We start from the raw sequence: 20,322 nt of genomic DNA, 5'->3' as shown, positions 1-20,322 counted from the left end.
GATACGTGGGAACACCCACTGTAATGCCCATGGCACGCCTCCCTATTGCAGGGTGAAGCAACGCAGCAACTTGTGCTGCGTTGCCTCAGTCCATATCTACAAGGCCATGAAAAGCCACGAAAAGCCACGTAGCATGGCTTTACGTGGCCTTTTAGATATGGCCCTGCAGTGTGTGCCACCGGACCGTCAATAAAGTGAATTTCCATCAGCGCACAGGAGCTTGTAAATAAGCCTGTGAGTGTCCTCACCCTCAGTAAACACAGACATTTCAATATATAATGAAAATACTGGTGTAGAATGCACCAATAATGCAATTCTTCACAAATATTCTTCCCCCAGACATCCGTTCTATAGGTTAGGCTCGCTCGCACGCACCATATGTGGGCTGGTCTGATAACATTTGCCAGGGCTGCTTTGTGTTCCCATTCTGGCCCTGCCTGCTCGACACGTAATTTATCAGGCCCTCCCTAGCGGCACTGTCTACACCCACCCACCTCACACACATACAACACAGGCATCGCCAGTCGGTTGACCCTGTCAATGCAAGCATCGGGATGCATCCGTTTAGACTGTGTGACGAATAAAATGCTGTTTTTATCAATCATCACTCGGGACAAAGGAAGGACCTCCCTGACAAGTAACACAGAAGTGGAGAGGATGTGGTGCAGCGGCCAGAGCTGCTGACTCGAGAGCTAGGGATCCATGTTCGAGTCTCAGCGGCGCAACATCCTGATTCTGGGCAAATCACTTTCTCCGGGTGCTAAATATATGCTGCAGGACAAAAATGCGAAAAGAGGGAAAACTATATAAAAAAAAAAAGAGTTCCACCAAAGCAGATGTTAACAGTATTTTGGCCGGGGGAAACTGATAAGAGAAGCAGTCAAGGAACAAGCCTTTGTAAAAGCAGGAAAACATGCTACAACCAATATAAATGGAGGAAAAGTAAGTGGCACGCACAGAAGCCAGGAAAGAGAGGGGCGGGATGTGAGCCCCTTTTTAAGTTTATATAAAAAACAATAGATTTCACAAGCACAGCTGTGCAGGCGAAACCTAAAAAGGGCCCGGGTGCTCTAACTCGTGGTCAGTTAAGTAAGTTTTGTAACTAGTGTCACTGTTTCTTTAGCCAGTGGTTCCAGGGCCTGCTACCTTACACTGTGCATGTCCGTTTTGTTGAACTTTAAGCTCGTTGTAATCATTTAATTATCTCTCGATCTACAACTTCTCACAAAGCATTCTACTTAGCAGCATATGTAGAAGTTACATGGACTAAAAAAATCCCAGCTTTCAAATTAAGGTAAAATTGAGCAAATTTCAACTAACAAAAATGAGGTTCGCTAATCTCGTTTGTATTTACAATATGTTCACGCTATATCTACCTTTAACCTACACAATTAGCCAAACTCGCTAAATGTATTCCATTTCTTATTCCGCTTCTAAGCAATTCTTTTCTGCATTTTCTCTAAAACTTTCATTAACCGTGAATAGGCAGCTCCTCTTTAAGAGGAACCTTCTAGACAAATTGTAAAGAACTGTATTCTTAACACAAAACGTAGCAATTTCACGGGTCGGGCTAAGTAACACCTACGTTTATTAGGTCCACTTATATATATTCACTTTGGTTAAAATGGGAAGGAGTTAAAGATCTGAGGGTACTAACAGAAGTTAGTATTGAGAATTTAGCACAGAGAACCAAACAAAAGAAGTTGATAGCATTGCACAGAAAATATGCAAATATTAGTTCAGTGGCCACGCCCTACTTACATCTGTCGTCGTCAAACCAAGCACCTCACTGGCTAGAATGGCTCGCCATTGCTTTTTACGTCACTGGAATGAGACGCCTGGCGTCCATGCTAGATCGGGTTAAAATACGTACAACCGCTGCCCCATATTTACAAGGGTGGTGTAAATATGGGGCAGTGCCTAAATTAAGACAAAAAAAACACCTGGGGGCATATTATCAAGAACAGATTTAATATTATCGCTGATTTAGCGGCAGAAAACTGCTGCTAAAGCGGCGATAATGGGCTTGATAATATGCCGTGGAAAATTACAATGGAAGCCCATGTTCACACCAGAACATGGACTTCTATTGGAATTCTCAAGGGCATATTATCAAGCCCATTATCGCCGCTTTAGCGGCGGTGTTCTGCCGCTAAACCGGCGATAACTTTTAACACCATCCTTGATAATATGCCCCTAGTCTTTACATGGCGCAATGAGGAAAAATGCCATATTTCTCCTCCTTTTTTACTGTTTCTATGTGTGCTGCATTGTACACATAAACACAACTAAACGCCATGCATGTTATGTTATTTACATTTGTAGAGTGCATGGCTACCCGAAGGCGTCCCAGCGCTACCCGTGAGAGAGGCAGGTCACAGCATTTTCGTAGGAGGGGTTTTGAAAAAAACAAGTTTTCAGAAGTTTACGGAAGGGAAGGAGATTTGGTTCTGATCGTGGATGGGGAGGAAGCGTGTTCCAGAGCTTGGCGCAAGTAAAGCGGAAGGACCGACCACCCCTTCTCATCCTGTTGATTTTTGGGACCGCATTTAGTTAGAGACTGGATGAACGTAGAAGTCTATTAGGGTGGTAAGGGGATATGATGGCTTGGAGGATGGGGGGGCCTTTCTACCAGAAAGATTTGTGGGCGATACATAGAGACTTGCATTTTATTCTGTCCGCAACCGGGAGCCAGTGCAGGGTTTTGGGAGCAGGCCTTGCTGAGTGGCTGTTGGGAGTCATGTATGATTGTTTATGTGCAGAAAGGGACACCTTCCTGCACGTAAACAATCATGCCCCAGCGCAGTCACCTTTGCTCTATGTTCCAAGGGTGCCTGCATTGGCGCTAGGCAGCTTTAATTAGCACTACAGCAGGGGGAAACACCGGGCTGCACCATATTGTTGTAAAAACATTGCAGCCCTGCGTTTCCAAAGTGGCAGAGCGCTGCGTTACGCCAAGAAGGCTAACGCCGCGCTCTGTCACTTTCCATGTACATATACCCCTTAATGTTTAAGTGGAGGCAGGAGATGCAAGGTAGGGGAAGGGGAGAATTTTAAGGGGTACTTGAGGACAGAGCTATAAAATGTGGCAAACCTCTTCAAATTAAGGGCCTCATTTATGAGGTTTTGGCACAGGGCAGCACTGCAAGAAATCTTGCTGCGCTGCCCTGAGTCAAAAGAAAAGGACCGGAATAAGCCTTAATTTATGAGATACGTGCATTCCTGTCCTTTTCCCCTCACTGGCTCACAATGGGGTGCCATGGGGTAACACAAGCACCCTTGCACCATGGTGCAAGCGTGCCTGAGAAGAAGGAAAAACGAGAACAAATAAAGGTATTTCTCCTTGTTGCGCCTCACTTACACCTCCCCTGGAAGGCTTAGGCTTTTTGCGTATTTCCAGGTTTATTAAATCTCGTAAGTCTGGGAATGTGTCAAATGCCATGGGTGTTACGTGGGAACACCCACTGTAATGCCCATGGCACGCCTCCCTATTGCAGGGTGAAGCAACGCAGCAACTTGTGCTGCGTTGCCTCAGTCCATATCTACAAGGCCATGAAAAGCAACGAAAAGCCACGTAGCATGGCTTTACGTGGCATTTTAGATATGGCCCTGCAGTGTGTTTCACCGGACCGTCAATAAAGTGAATTTCCATCAGCGCACAGGAGCTTGTAAATAAGCCCGTGAGTGTCCTCACCCTCAGTAAACACAGACATTTCAATATATAATGAAAATACTGGTGTAGAATGTACCAATAATGCAATTCTTCACAAATATTCTTCCCCCAGACATTCGTTCTATTGGTTAGGCTCGCTCGCACGCACCGTATGGGGGCTGGTCTGATAACATTTGCCAGGGCTGCTTTGTGTTCCCATTCTGGCCCTGCCTGCTAAACACGTCATTTATCAGGCAGGCCCTCCCTAGCGGTACTGTCTACACCCACCCACCCCACACACATACAACACAGGCATCGCCAGTCGGGTGACCCTGTCAATACAAGCATCGGGATGCATCCGTTTAGACTGTGTGACAAATAAAATGCTGTTTTTATCAATCATCACTCGGGACAAAGGAAGGACCTCCCTGACAAGTAACACAGAAGTGGAGAGGATGTGGTGCAGTGGCCAGAGCTGCTGACTCGAGAGCTAGGGATCCATGTTCGAGTCTCAGCGGCGCAACATCCTGATTCTGGGCAAATCACTTTCTCCGGGTGCTCAACATATGCTGCAGGACAAAAATACGAAATGAGGGAAAACTATATTTAAAAAAAAAAAAAAAGAGTTCCACCAAAGCAGATGTTAACAGTATTTTGGCAGGGGGAAACTGATAAGAGAAGCAGACAAGGAACAAGCCTTTGTAAAAGCAGGAAAACATGCTACAACCAATATAAATGGAGGAAAAGTAAGTGGCACGCACAGAAGCCAGGAAAGAGAGGGGCGGGATGTGAGCCCCTTTTTAAGTTTATATAAAAAACAATAGATTTCACAAGCACAGCTGTGCAGGCGAAACCTAAAAAGGGCCCGGGTGCTCTAACTCGTGGTCAGTTAAGTAAGTTTTGTAACTAGTGTCACTGTTTCTTTAGCCAGTGGTTCCAGGGCCTGCTACCTTACACTGTACAAGTCCATATTGTTGAACTTTAAGCTCATTGTAATCATTTAATTATCTCTCGAGCAACAACTTCTCACAAAGAATTCTACTTAGCAGCATAAGTAGAAGTTACATGGACTAAAAAAATCCCAGTTTTCAAATTAAGGTAAACTTGAGCAATTTTCAATTAACAAAGATGAGCTTTGCTAATCTCGTTTGTATTTACAAAATGTTCGCGCTATATCTACTTTTAATCTACACTGTTAGCCAAACTCTCTAAATGTATTCGATTTCTTAGCCCACTTCTAAGCAAATCTTTTCTGCATTTTCTCTAAAACTTTCATTAACCGTGAATAGGCGGCTCCTCTTTAAGAGGAACCTTCTAGACAAATTGTAAAGAGCTGTATTCTTAACACAAAACGTAGCAATGTCACGGGTCGGGCTAAGTAACACCTACGTTTATTAGGTCCACTTATATATATTCACTTTGATTAAAATGGGAAGGAGTTAAAGATCTGAGGGTACTAACAGAAGTTAGTATTGAGAATTTAGCACAGAGAACCAAAGAAAAGAAGTTGATAGCATTGCACAGAAAATATGCAAATATTAGTTCAGTGGCCACGCCCTACTTACATCTGTCGTCGTCAAACCAAGCACCTCACTGGCTAGAATGGCTCGCCATTGCTTTTTACGTCACTGGAATGAGACGCCTGGCATCCATGCTAGATCGGGTTAAAATACGTACAACCGCTGCCCCATATTTACAAGGGTGGTATAAATATGGGGCAGTGCCAAAATTAAGACAAAAAAACACCTGGGGGCATATTATCAAGAACAGATTCAAAATTATCGCTGATTTAGCGGCAGAAAACTGCTGCTAAAGCGGCGATAATGGGCTTGATAATATGCAGTGGAAAATTACAATGGAAGCCCATGTTCACACCAGAACATGGACTTCTATTGGAATTCTCAAGGGCATATTATCAAGCCCATTATCGCCGCTTTAGCGGCGGTGTTCTGCCGCTAAACCGGCGATAACTTTTAACGCCATCCTTGATAATATGCCCCTAGTCTTTACATGGCGCAATGAGGAAAAATGCCATATTTCTCCTCCTTTTTTACTGTTTCTATGTGTGCTGCATTGTACACATAAACACAACTAAACGCCATGCATGTTATGTTATGGATATTTGTAGAGTGCATGGCTACCCGAAGGCGTCCCAGCGCTACCCGAGAGAGAGGCAGGTCACAGCAGCTTAGTAGGAGGGGTTTTGAAAAAAACAAGTTTTCAGAAGTTTACGGAAGGGAAGGAGATTTGGTTCTGATCGTGGATGGGGAGGAAGTGTGTTCCAGAGCTTGGCGGAAGTAAAGCGGAAGGACCGACCACCCCTTCTCATCCTGTTGATTTTTGGGACCGCATTTAGTTAGAGACTGGATGAACGTAGAAGTCTATTAGGGTGGTAAGGGGATACGATGGCTTGGAGGATGGGGGGGCCTTTCTACCAGAAAGATTTGTGGGCGATACATAGAGACTTGCATTTTATTCTGTCCGCAACCAGGAGCCAGTGCAGGGTTTTGGGAGCAGGCCTTGCTGAGTGGCTGTTGGGAGTCATGTATGATTGTTTATGTGCAGAAAGGGACACCTTCCTGCACGTAAACAATCATGCCCCAGCGCAGTCACCTTTGCTCTATGTTCCAAGGGTGCCTGCATTGGCGCTAGGCAGCTTTAATTAGCACTACAGCAGGGGGAAACACCGGGCTGCACCATATTGTTGTAAAAACATTGCAGCCCTGCGTTTCCAAAGTGTCAGAGCGCTGCGTTATGCCAAGAAGGCTAACGCCGCGCTCTGTCACTTTCCATGTAAATATACCCCTTAATGTTTTAGTGAAGGCAGGAGATGCAAGGTAGGGGGAGGGGAGAATTTTAAGGGGAACTTGAGGACAGAGCTATAAAATGTGGCAAACCTCTTCAAATTAAGGGCCTCATTTATGAGGTTTTGGCACAGGGCAGCACTGCACGAAATCTTGCTGCGCTGCCCTGAGTCAAAAGAAAAGGACCGGAATAAGCCTTAATTTATGAGATACGTGCATTCCTGTCCTTTTCCCCTCACTGGCTCACAATGGGGTGCCATGGGGTGACACAAGCACCCTTGCACCATGGTGCAAGCGTGCCTGAGAAGAAGGAAAAACGAGAACAAATAAAGGTATTTCTCCTTGTTGCGCCTCACTTACACCTCCCCTGGAAGGCTTAGGCTTTTTGCGTATTTCCAGGTTTATTAAATCTCGTAAGTCTGGGAGTGTCAAATGCCATGGGTGATACGTGGGAACACCCACTGTAATGCCCATGGCACGCCTCCCTATTGCAGGGTGAAGCAACGCAGCAACTTGTGCTGCGTTGCCTCAGTCCATATCTACAAGGCCATGAAAAGCCACGAAAAGCCACGTAGCATGGCTTTACGTGGCCTTTTAGATATGGCCCTGCAGTGTGTGCCACCGGACCGTCAATAAAGTGAATTTCCATCAGCGCACAGGAGCTTGTAAATAAGCCTGTGAGTGTCCTCACCCTCAGTAAACACAGACATTTCAATATATAATGAAAATACTGGTGTAGAATGCACCAATAATGCAATTCTTCACAAATATTCTTCCCCCAGACATCCGTTCTATAGGTTAGGCTCGCTCGCACGCACCATATGTGGGCTGGTCTGATAACATTTGCCAGGGCTGCTTTGTGTTCCCATTCTGGCCCTGCCTGCTCGACACGTAATTTATCAGGCCCTCCCTAGCGGCACTGTCTACACCCACCCACCTCACACACATACAACACAGGCATCGCCAGTCGGTTGACCCTGTCAATGCAAGCATCGGGATGCATCCGTTTAGACTGTGTGACGAATAAAATGCTGTTTTTATCAATCATCACTCGGGACAAAGGAAGGACCTCCCTGACAAGTAACACAGAAGTGGAGAGGATGTGGTGCAGCGGCCAGAGCTGCTGACTCGAGAGCTAGGGATCCATGTTCGAGTCTCAGCGGCGCAACATCCTGATTCTGGGCAAATCACTTTCTCCGGGTGCTAAATATATGCTGCAGGACAAAAATGCGAAAAGAGGGAAAACTATATAAAAAAAAAAAGAGTTCCACCAAAGCAGATGTTAACAGTATTTTGGCCGGGGGAAACTGATAAGAGAAGCAGTCAAGGAACAAGCCTTTGTAAAAGCAGGAAAACATGCTACAACCAATATAAATGGAGGAAAAGTAAGTGGCACGCACAGAAGCCAGGAAAGAGAGGGGCGGGATGTGAGCCCCTTTTTAAGTTTATATAAAAAACAATAGATTTCACAAGCACAGCTGTGCAGGCGAAACCTAAAAAGGGCCCGGGTGCTCTAACTCGTGGTCAGTTAAGTAAGTTTTGTAACTAGTGTCACTGTTTCTTTAGCCAGTGGTTCCAGGGCCTGCTACCTTACACTGTGCATGTCCGTTTTGTTGAACTTTAAGCTCGTTGTAATCATTTAATTATCTCTCGATCTACAACTTCTCACAAAGCATTCTACTTAGCAGCATATGTAGAAGTTACATGGACTAAAAAAATCCCAGCTTTCAAATTAAGGTAAAATTGAGCAATTTTCAACTAACAAAAATGAGGTTCGCTAATCTCGTTTGTATTTACAATATGTTCACGCTATATCTACCTTTAACCTACACAATTAGCCAAACTCGCTAAATGTATTCCATTTCTTATTCCGCTTCTAAGCAATTCTTTTCTGCATTTTCTCTAAAACTTTCATTAACCGTGAATAGGCAGCTCCTCTTTAAGAGGAACCTTCTAGACAAATTGTAAAGAACTGTATTCTTAACACAAAACGTAGCAATTTCACGGGTCGGGCTAAGTAACACCTACGTTTATTAGGTCCACTTATATATATTCACTTTGGTTAAAATGGGAAGGAGTTAAAGATCTGAGGGTACTAACAGAAGTTAGTATTGAGAATTTAGCACAGAGAACCAAACAAAAGAAGTTGATAGCATTGCACAGAAAATATGCAAATATTAGTTCAGTGGCCACGCCCTACTTACATCTGTCGTCGTCAAACCAAGCACCTCACTGGCTAGAATGGCTCGCCATTGCTTTTTACGTCACTGGAATGAGACGCCTGGCGTCCATGCTAGATCGGGTTAAAATACGTACAACCGCTGCCCCATATTTACAAGGGTGGTGTAAATATGGGGCAGTGCCTAAATTAAGACAAAAAAAACACCTGGGGGCATATTATCAAGAACAGATTTAATATTATCGCTGATTTAGCGGCAGAAAACTGCTGCTAAAGCGGCGATAATGGGCTTGATAATATGCCGTGGAAAATTACAATGGAAGCCCATGTTCACACCAGAACATGGACTTCTATTGGAATTCTCAAGGGCATATTATCAAGCCCATTATCGCCGCTTTAGCGGCGGTGTTCTGCCGCTAAACCGGCGATAACTTTTAACACCATCCTTGATAATATGCCCCTAGTCTTTACATGGCGCAATGAGGAAAAATGCCATATTTCTCCTCCTTTTTTACTGTTTCTATGTGTGCTGCATTGTACACATAAACACAACTAAACGCCATGCATGTTATGTTATTTACATTTGTAGAGTGCATGGCTACCCGAAGGCGTCCCAGCGCTACCCGTGAGAGAGGCAGGTCACAGCATTTTCGTAGGAGGGGTTTTGAAAAAAACAAGTTTTCAGAAGTTTACGGAAGGGAAGGAGATTTGGTTCTGATCGTGGATGGGGAGGAAGCGTGTTCCAGAGCTTGGCGCAAGTAAAGCGGAAGGACCGACCACCCCTTCTCATCCTGTTGATTTTTGGGACCGCATTTAGTTAGAGACTGGATGAACGTAGAAGTCTATTAGGGTGGTAAGGGGATATGATGGCTTGGAGGATGGGGGGGCCTTCCTACCAGAAAGATTTGTGGGCGATACATAGAGACTTGCATTTTATTCTGTCCGCAACCGGGAGCCAGTGCAGGGTTTTGGGAGCAGGCCTTGCTGAGTGGCTGTTGGGAGTCATGTATGATTGTTTATGTGCAGAAAGGGACACCTTCCTGCACGTAAACAATCATGCCCCAGCGCAGTCACCTTTGCTCTATGTTCCAAGGGTGCCTGCATTGGCGCTAGGCAGCTTTAATTAGCACTACAGCAGGGGGAAACACCGGGCTGCACCATATTGTTGTAAAAACATTGCAGCCCTGCGTTTCCAAAGTGGCAGAGCGCTGCGTTACGCCAAGAAGGCTAACGCCGCGCTCTGTCACTTTCCATGTACATATACCCCTTAATGTTTAAGTGGAGGCAGGAGATGCAAGGTAGGGGAAGGGGAGAATTTTAAGGGGTACTTGAGGACAGAGCTATAAAATGTGGCAAACCTCTTCAAATTAAGGGCCTCATTTATGAGGTTTTGGCACAGGGCAGCACTGCAAGAAATCTTGCTGCGCTGCCCTGAGTCAAAAGAAAAGGACCGGAATAAGCCTTAATTTATGAGATACGTGCATTCCTGTCCTTTTCCCCTCACTGGCTCACAATGGGGTGCCATGGGGTAACACAAGCACCCTTGCACCATGGTGCAAGCGTGCCTGAGAAGAAGGAAAAACGAGAACAAATAAAGGTATTTCTCCTTGTTGCGCCTCACTTACACCTCCCCTGGAAGGCTTAGGCTTTTTGCGTATTTCCAGGTTTATTAAATCTCGTAAGTCTGGGAATGTGTCAAATGCCATGGGTGTTACGTGGGAACACCCACTGTAATGCCCATGGCACGCCTCCCTATTGCAGGGTGAAGCAACGCAGCAACTTGTGCTGCGTTGCCTCAGTCCATATCTACAAGGCCATGAAAAGCAACGAAAAGCCACGTAGCATGGCTTTACGTGGCATTTTAGATATGGCCCTGCAGTGTGTTTCACCGGACCGTCAATAAAGTGAATTTCCATCAGCGCACAGGTGCTTGTAAATAAGCCCGTGAGTGTCCTCACCCTCAGTAAACACAGACATTTCAATATATAATGAAAATACTGGTGTAGAATGTACCAATAATGCAATTCTTCACAAATATTCTTCCCCCAGACATTCGTTCTATTGGTTAGGCTCGCTCGCACGCACCGTATGGGGGCTGGTCTGATAACATTTGCCAGGGCTGCTTTGTGTTCCCATTCTGGCCCTGCCTGCTAAACACGTCATTTATCAGGCCCTCCCTAGCGGTACTGTCTACACCCACCCACCCCACACACATACAACACAGGCATCGCCAGTCGGGTGACCCTGTCAATACAAGCATCGGGATGCATCCGTTTAGACTGTGTGACAAATAAAATGCTGTTTTTATCAATCATCACTCGGGACAAAGGAAGGACCTCCCTGACAAGTAACACAGAAGTGGAGAGGATGTGGTGCAGTGGCCAGAGCTGCTGACTCGAGAGCTAGGGATCCATGTTCGAGTCTCAGCGGCGCAACATCCTGATTCTGGGCAAATCACTTTCTCCGGGTGCTCAACATATGCTGCAGGACAAAAATACGAAATGAGGGAAAACTATATTTAAAAAAAAAAAAAAAGAGTTCCACCAAAGCAGATGTTAACAGTATTTTGGCAGGGGGAAACTGATAAGAGAAGCAGACAAGGAACAAGCCTTTGTAAAAGCAGGAAAACATGCTACAACCAATATAAATGGAGGAAAAGTAAGTGGCACGCACAGAAGCCAGGAAAGAGAGGGGCGGGATGTGAGCCCCTTTTTAAGTTTATATAAAAAACAATAGATTTCACAAGCACAGCTGTGCAGGCGAAACCTAAAAAGGGCCCGGGTGCTCTAACTCGTGGTCAGTTAAGTAAGTTTTGTAACTAGTGTCACTGTTTCTTTAGCCAGTGGTTCCAGGGCCTGCTACCTTACACTGTACAAGTCCATATTGTTGAACTTTAAGCTCATTGTAATCATTTAATTATCTCTCGAGCAACAACTTCTCACAAAGAATTCTACTTAGCAGCATAAGTAGAAGTTACATGGACTAAAAAAATCCCAGTTTTCAAATTAAGGTAAACTTGAGCAATTTTCAATTAACAAAGATGAGCTTTGCTAATCTCATTTGTATTTACAAAATGTTCGCGCTATATCTACTTTTAATCTACACTGTTAGCCAAACTCGCTAAATGTATTCGATTTCTTAGCCCACTTCTAAGCAAATCTTTTCTGCATTTTCTCTAAAACTTTCATTAACCGTGAATAGGCGGCTCCTCTTTAAGAGGAACCTTCTAGACAAATTGTAAAGAGCTGTATTCTTAACACAAAACGTAGCAATGTCACGGGTCGGGCTAAGTAACACCTACGTTTATTAGGTCCACTTATATATATTCACTTTGATTAAAATGGGAAGGAGTTAAAGATCTGAGGGTACTAACAGAAGTTAGTATTGAGAATTTAGCACAGAGAACCAAAGAAAAGAAGTTGATAGCATTGCACAGAAAATATGCAAATATTAGTTCAGTGGCCACGCCCTACTTACATCTGTCGTCGTCAAACCAAGCACCTCACTGGCTAGAATGGCTCGCCATTGCTTTTTACGTCACTGGAATGAGACGCCTGGCATCCATGCTAGATCGGGTTAAAATACGTACAACCGCTGCCCCATATTTACAAGGGTGGTATAAATATGGGGCAGTGCCAAAATTAAGACAAAAAAACACCTGGGGGCATATTATCAAGAACAGATTCAAAATTATCGCTGATTTAGCGGCAGAAAACTGCTGCTAAAGCGGCGATAATGGGCTTGATAATATGCAGTGGAAAATTACAATGGAAGCCCATGTTCACACCAGAATATGGACTTCTATTGGAATTCTCAAGGGCATATTATCAAGCCCATTATCGCCGCTTTAGCGGCGGTGTTCTGCCGCTAAACCGGCGATAACTTTTAACGCCATCCTTGATAATATGCCCCTAGTCTTTACATGGCGCAATGAGGAAAAATGCCATATTTCTCCTCCTTTTTTACTGTTTCTATGTGTGCTGCATTGTACACATAAACACAACTAAACGCCATGCATGTTATGTTATGGATATTTGTAGAGTGCATGGCTACCCGAAGGCGTCCCAGCGCTACCCGAGAGAGAGGCAGGTCACAGCAGCTTAGTAGGAGGGGTTTTGAAAAAAACAAGTTTTCAGAAGTTTACGGAAGGGAAGGAGATTTGGTTCTGATCGTGGATGGGGAGGAAGTGTGTTCCAGAGCTTGGCGGAAGTAAAGCGGAAGGACCGACCACCCCTTCTCATCCTGTTGATTTTTGGGACCGCATTTAGTTAGAGACTGGATGAACGTAGAAGTCTATTAGGGTGGTAAGGGGATACGATGGCTTGGAGGATGGGGGGGCCTTTCTACCAGAAAGATTTGTGGGCGATACATAGAGACTTGCATTTTATTCTGTCCGCAACCAGGAGCCAGTGCAGGGTTTTGGGAGCAGGCCTTGCTGAGTGGCTGTTGGGAGTCATGTATGATTGTTTATGTGCAGAAAGGGACACCTTCCTGCACGTAAACAATCATGCCCCAGCGCAGTCACCTTTGCTCTATGTTCCAAGGGTGCCTGCATTGGCGCTAGGCAGCTTTAATTAGCACTACAGCAGGGGGAAACACCGGGCTGCACCATGTTGTTGTAAAAACATTGCAGCCCTGCGTTTCCAAAGTGTCAGAGCGCTGCGTTATGCCAAGAAGGCTAACGCCGCGCTCTGTCACTTTCCATGTAAATATACCCCTTAATGTTTTAGTGAAGGCAGGAGATGCAAGGTAGGGGGAGGGGAGAATTTTAAGGGGAACTTGAGGACAGAGCTATAAAATGTGGCAAACCTCTTCAAATTAAGGGCCTCATTTATGAGGTTTTGGCACAGGGCAGCACTGCACGAAATCTTGCTGCGCTGCCCTGAGTCAAAAGAAAAGGACCGGAATAAGCCTTAATTTATGAGATACGTGCATTCCTGTCCTTTTCCCCTCACTGGCTCACAATGGGGTGCCATGGGGTAACACAAGCACCCTTGCACCATGGTGCAAGCGTGCCTGAGAAGAAGGAAAAACGAGAACAAATAAAGGTATTTCTCCTTGTTGCGCCTCACTTACACCTCCCCTGGAAGGCTTAGGCTTTTTGCGTATTTCCAGGTTTATTAAATCTCGTAAGTCTGGGAGTGTGTCAAATGCCATGGGTGTTACGTGGGAACACCCACTGTAATGCCCATGGCACGCCTCCCTATTGCAGGGTGAAGCAACGCAGCAACTTGTGCTGCGTTGCCTCAGTCCATATCTACAAGGCCATGAAAAGCCACGAAAAGCCACGTAGCATGGCTTTACGTGGCCTTTTAGATATGGCCCTGCAGTGTGTGCCACCGGACCGTCAATAAAGTGAATTTCTATCAGCGCACAGGAGCTTGTAAATAAGCCTGTGAGTGTCCTCACCCTCAGTAAACACAGACATTTCAATATATAATGAAAATACTGGTGTAGAATGCACCAATAATGCAATTCTTCACAAATATTCTTCCCCCAGACATCCGTTCTATAGGTTAGGCTCGCTCGCACGCACCATATGGGGGCTGGTCTGATAACATTTGCCAGGGCTGCTTTGTGTTCCCATTCTGGCCCTGCCTGCTCGACACGTCATTTATCAGGCCCTCCCTAGCGGCACTGTCTACACCCACCCACCTCACACACATACAACACAGGCATCGCCAGTCGGTTGACCCTGTCAATACAAGCATCGGGATGCATCCGTTTAGACTGTGTGACGAATAAAATGCTGTTTTTATCAATCATCACTCGGGACAAAGGAAGGACCTCCCTGACAAGTAACACAGAAGTGGAGAGGATGTGGTGCAGCGGCCAGAGCTGCTGACTCGAGAGCTAGGGATCCATGTTCGAGTCTCAGCGGCGCAACATCCTGATTCTGGGCAAATCACTTTCTCCGGTTGCTAAATATATGTTGCAGGACAAAAATGCAAAAGAGGGAAAACTATATAAAAAAAAAAAAGAGTTCCACCAAAGCAGATGTTAACAGTATTTTGGCCGGGGGAAACTGATAAGAGGAGCAGTCAAGGAACAAGCCTTTGTAAAAGCAGGAAAACATGCTACAACCAATATAAATGGAGGAAAAGTAAGTGGCACGCACAGAAGCCAGGAAAGAGAGGGGCGGGATGTGAGCCCCTTTTTAAGTTTATATAAAAAACAATAGATTTCACAAGCACAGCTGTGCAGGCGAAACCTAAAAAGGGCCCGGGTGCTCTAACTCGTGGTCAGTTAAGTAAGTTTTGTAACTAGTGTCACTGTTTCTTTAGCCAGTGGTTCCAGGGCCTGCTACCTTACACTGTGCATGTCCGTTTTGTTGAACTTTAAGCTCATTGTAATCATTTAATTATCTCTCGATCTACAACTTCTCACAAAGCATTCTACTTAGCAGCATATGTAGAAGTTACATGGACTAAAAAAATCCCAGCTTTCAAATTAAGGTAAAATTGAGCAATTTTCAACTAACAAAAATGAGCTTCGCTAATCTCGTTTGTGTTTACAAAATTTTTGCGATATATCTACCTTTAATCTACACAATTAGCCAAACTCGCTAAATGTATTCCATTTCTTACTCCGCTTCTAAGCAATTCTTTTTTGCATTTTCTCTAAAACTTTCATTAACTGTGAATAGGCGGTTCCTCTTTAAGAGGAACCTTCTAGACAAATTGTAAAGAGCTGTATTCTGAACACAAAACGTAGCAATGTCACGGGTCGGGCTAAGTAACACCTACGTTTATTAGGTCCACTTATATATATTCACTTTGATTAAAATGGGAAGGAGTTAAAGATCTGAGGGTACTAACAGAAGTTAGTATTGAGAATTTAGCACAGAGAACCAAAGAAAAGAAGTTGATAGCATTGCACAGAAAATATGCAAATATTAGTTCAGTGGCCACGCCCTACTTACATCTGTCGTCGTCAAACCAAGCACCTCACTGGCTAGAATGGCTCGCCATTGCTTTTTACGTCACTGGAATGAGACGCCTGGCGTCCATGCTAGATCGGGTTAAAATACGTACAACCGCTGCCCCATATTTACAAGGGTGGTATAAATATGGGGCAGTGCCAAAATTAAGACAAAAAAACACCTGGGGCATATTATCAAGAACAGATTCAAAATTATCGCTGATTTAGCGGCAGAAAACTGCTGCTAAAGCGGCGATAATGGGCTTGATAATATGCCGTGGAAAATTACAATGGAAGCCCATGTTCACACCAGAACATGGACTTCTATTTGAATTCTCAAGGGCATATTATCAAGCCCATTATCGCCGCTTTAGCGGCGGTGTTCTGCCGCTAAACCGGCGATAACTTTTAACGCCATCCTTGATAATATGCCCCTAGTCTTTACATGGCGCAATGAGGAAAAATGCCATATTTCTCCTCCTTTTTTACTGTTTCTATGTGTGCTGCATTGTACACATAAACACAACTAAACGCCATGCATGTTATGTTATGGACATTTGTAGAGTGCATGGCTACCCGAAGGCGTCCCAGCGCTACCCGAGAGAGAGGCAGGTCACAGCAGCTTAGTAGGAGGGGTTTTGAAAAAAACAAGTTTTCAGAAGTTTACGGAAGGGAAGGAGATTTGGTTCTGATCGTGGATGGGGAGGAAGTGTGTTCCAGAGCTTGGCGGAAGTAAAGCGGAAGGACCGACCACCCCTTCTCATCCTGTTGATTTTTGGGACCGCATTTAGTTAGAGACTGGATGAACGTAGAAGTCTATTAGGGTGGTAAGGGGATACGATGGCTTGGAGGATGGGGGGGCCTTTCTACCAGAAAGATTTGTGGGCGATACATAGAGACTTGCATTTTATTCTGTCCGCAACCAGGAGCCAGTGCAGGGTTTTGGGAGCAGGCCTTGCTGAGTGGCTGTTGGGAGTCATGTATGATTGTTTATGTGCAGAAAGGGACACCTTCCTGCACGTAAACAATCATGCCCCAGCGCAGTCACCTTTGATCTATGTTCCAAGGGTGCCTGCATTGGCGCTAGGCAGCTTTAATTAGCACTACAGCAGGGGGAAACACCGGGCTGCACCATATTGTTGTAAAAACATTGCAGCCCTGCGTTTCCAAAGTGGCAGAGCGCTGCGTTATGCCAAGAAGGCTAACGCCGCGCTCTGTCACTTTCCATGTAAATATACCCCTTAATGTTTTAGTGGAGGCAGGAGATGCAAGGTAGGGGGAGGGGAGAATTTTAAGGGGAACTTGAGGACAGAGCTATAAAATGTGGCAAACCTCTTCAAATTAAGGGCCTCATTTATGAGGTTTTGGCACAGGGCAGCACTGCAAGAAATCTTGCTGCGCTGCCCTGAGTCAAAAGAAAAGGACCGGAATAAGCCTTAATTTATGAGATACGTGCATTCCTGTCCTTTCCCCCTCACTGGCTCACAATGGGGTGCCATGGGGTAACACAAGCACCCTTGCACCATGGTGCAAGCGTGCCTGAGAAGAAGGAAAAACGAGAACAAATAAAGGTATTTCTCCTTGTTGCGCCTCACTTACACCTCCCCTGGAAGGCTTAGGCTTTTTGCGTATTTCCAGGTTTATTAAATCTCGTAAGTCTGGGAGTGTCAAATGCCATGGGTGTTACGTGGGAACACCCACTGTAATGCCCATGGCACGCCTCCCTATTGCAGGGTGAAGCAACGCAGCAACTTGTGCTGCGTTGCCTCAGTCCATATCTACAAGGCCATGAAAAGCCACGAAAAGCCACGTAGCATGGCTTTACGTGGCCTTTTAGATATGGCCCTGCAGTGTGTGCCGCCGGACCGTCACTAAAAGAGAATTTCCATCAGCGCACAGGAGCTTGTAAATAAGCCCGTGTGTGTCCTCACCCTCAGTAAACACAGACATTTCAATATATAATGAAAATACTGGTGTAGAATGCACCAATAATGCAATTCTTCACAAATATTCTTCCCCCAGACATCCGTTCTATAGGTTAGGCTCGCTCGCACGCACCATATGGGGGCTGGTCTGATAACATTTGCCAGGGCTGCTTTGTGTTCCCATTCTGGCCCTGCCTGCTCGACACGTCATTTATCAGGCCCTCCCTAGCGGCACTGTCTACACCCACCCACCTCACACACATACAACACAGGCATCGCCAGTCGGTTGACCCTGTCAATACAAGCATCGGGATGCATCCGTTTAGACTGTGTGACGAATAAAATGCTGTTTTTATCAATCATCACTCGGGACAAAGGAAGGACCTCCCTGACAAGTAACACAGAAGTGGAGAGGATGTGGTGCAGCGGCCAGAGCTGCTGACTCGAGAGCTAGGGATCCATGTTCGAGTCTCAGCGGCGCAACATCCTGATTCTGGGCAAATCACTTTCTCCGGGTGCTAAATATATGCTGCAGGACAAAAATGCGAAAATAGGGAAAACTATATTAAAAAAAAAAGAGTTCCACCAAAGCAGATGTTAACAGTATTTTGGCCGGGGGAAACTGATAAGAGAAGCAGTCAAGGAGCAAGCCTTTGTAAAAGCAGGAAAACATGCTACAACCAATATAAATGGAGGAAAAGTAAGTGGCACGCACAGAAGCCAGGAAAGAGAGGGGCGGGATGTGAGCCCCTTTTTAAGTTTATATAAAAAACAATAGATTTCACAAGCACAGCTGTGCAGGCGAAACCTAAAAAGGGCCCGGGTGCTCTAACTCGTGGTCAGTTAAGTAAGTTTTGTAACTAGTGTCACTGTTTCTTTAGCCAGTGGTTCCAGGGCCTGCTACCTTACACTGTGCATGTCCGTTTTGTTGAACTTTAAGCTCGTTGTAATCATTTAATTATCTCTCGAGCGACAACTTCTCACAAAGCATTCTACTTAGCAGCATATGTAGAAGTTACATGGACTAAAAAAATCCCAGCTTTCAAATTAAGGTAAAATTGAGCAATTTTCAACTAACAAAAATGAGCTTCACTAATCTCGTTTGTGTTTACAAAATTTTCGCGATATATCTACCTTTAATCTACACAATTAGTCAAACTCACTAAATGTATTCCATTTCTTATTCCGCTTCTAAGCAATTCTTTTCTGCATTTTCTCTAAAACTTTCATTAACCGTGAATAGGCGGCTCCTCTTTAAGAGGAACCTTCTAGACAAATTGTAAAGAGCTGTATTCTTAGCACAAAACGTAGCAATTTCACGGGTCGGTCTAAGTAACACCTACGTTTATTAGGTCCACTTATATATATTCACTTTGATTAAAATGGGAAGGAGTTAAAGATCTGAGGGTACTAACAGAAGTTAGTATTGAGAATTTAGCACAGAGAACCAAAGAAAAGAAGTTGATAGCATTGCACAGAAAATATGCAAATATTAGTTCAGTGGCCACGCCCTACTTACATCTGTCGTCGTCAAACCAAGCACCTCACTGGCTAGAATGGCTCGCCATTGCTTTTTACGTCACTGGAATGAGACGCCTGGCGTCCATGCTAGATCGGGTTAAAATACGTACAACCGCTGCCCCATATTTACAAGGGTGGTATAAATATGGGGCAGTGCCAAAATTAAGACAAAAAAACACCTGGGGGCATATTATCAAGAACAGATTCAAAATTATCGCTGATTTAGCGGCAGAAAACTGCTGCTAAAGCGGCGATAATGGGCTTCATAATATGCAGTGGAAAATTACAATGGAAGCCCATGTTCACACCAGAACATGGACTTCTATTGGAATTCTCAAGGGCATATTATCAAGCCCATTATCGCCGCTTTAGCGGCGGTGTTCTGCCGCTAAACCGGCGATAACTTTTAACGCCATCCTTGATAATATGCCCCTAGTCTTTACATGGCGCAATGAGGAAAAATGCCATATTTCTCCTCCTTTTTTACTGTTTCTATGTGTGCTGCATTGTACACATAAACACAACTAAACGCCATGCATGTTATGTTATGGACATTTGTAGAGTGCATGGCTACCCGAAGGCGTCCCAGCGCTACCCGAGAGAGAGGCAGGTCACAGCAGCTTAGTAGGAGGGGTTTTGAAAAAAACAAGTTTTCAGAAGTTTACGGAAGGGAAGGAGATTTGGTTCTGATCGTGGATGGGGAGGAAGTGTGTTCCAGAGCTTGGCGGAAGTAAAGCGGAAGGACCGACCACCCCTTCTCATCCTGTTGATTTTTGGGACCGCATTTAGTTAGAGACTGGATGAACGTAGAAGTCTATTAGGGTGGTAAGGGGATAAGATGGCTTGGAGGATGGGGGGGCCTTTCTACCAGAAAGATTTGTGGGCGATATATAGAGACTTGTATTTTATTCTGTCCGCAACCGGGAGCCAGTGCAGGGTTTTGGGAGCAGGCCTTGCTGAGTGGCTGTTGGGAGTCATGTATGATTGTTTATGTGCAGAAAGGGACACCTTCCTCCACGTAAACAATCATGCCCCAGCGCAGTCACCTTTGCTCTATGTTCCAAGGGTGCCTGCATTGGCGCTCTGCAGCTTTAATTAGCACTACAGCAGGGGGAAACACCGGGCTGCACCATATTGTTGTAAAAACATTGCAGCCCTGGGTTTCCAAAGTGGCAGAGCGCTGCGTTACGCCAAGAAGGCTAACGCCGCGCTCTGTCAATTTCCATGTAAATATACCCCTTAATGTTTTAGTGGAGGCAGGAGATGCAAGGTAGGGGGAGGGGAGAATTTTAAGGGGAACTTGAGGACAGAGCTATAAAA

General features: G+C 45.0%; 6 pseudogenes; all 6 read right to left on the bottom strand.

The window, feature by feature from the left end:
• Positions 1–1,484: 1,484 nt before the first annotated feature.
• Positions 1,485–1,539, bottom strand: LOC146835162 (U7 small nuclear RNA; annotated as a pseudogene).
• A 3,401-nt stretch (positions 1,540–4,940) lies between these two features.
• LOC146835161 (U7 small nuclear RNA) lies at positions 4,941–4,995 on the bottom strand (annotated as a pseudogene).
• A 3,388-nt stretch (positions 4,996–8,383) lies between these two features.
• LOC146835160 (U7 small nuclear RNA) lies at positions 8,384–8,438 on the bottom strand (annotated as a pseudogene).
• A 3,397-nt stretch (positions 8,439–11,835) lies between these two features.
• LOC146835159 (U7 small nuclear RNA) lies at positions 11,836–11,890 on the bottom strand (annotated as a pseudogene).
• Positions 11,891–15,280: 3,390 nt separating this feature from the next.
• LOC146835158 (U7 small nuclear RNA) lies at positions 15,281–15,335 on the bottom strand (annotated as a pseudogene).
• A 3,388-nt stretch (positions 15,336–18,723) lies between these two features.
• On the bottom strand, positions 18,724–18,778 carry LOC146835157 (U7 small nuclear RNA; annotated as a pseudogene).
• Positions 18,779–20,322: the final 1,544 nt, after the last annotated feature.

Source organism: Triturus cristatus, chromosome 4_2, assembly GCF_964204655.1.
Source record: "Triturus cristatus chromosome 4_2, aTriCri1.1, whole genome shotgun sequence".
Classification (NCBI taxonomy): Eukaryota; Metazoa; Chordata; class Amphibia; order Caudata; family Salamandridae; genus Triturus; species Triturus cristatus.
The sequence above is the reverse complement of the archived record's forward strand: the minus strand, read 5'-3'. Positions and strand labels throughout refer to the sequence as shown.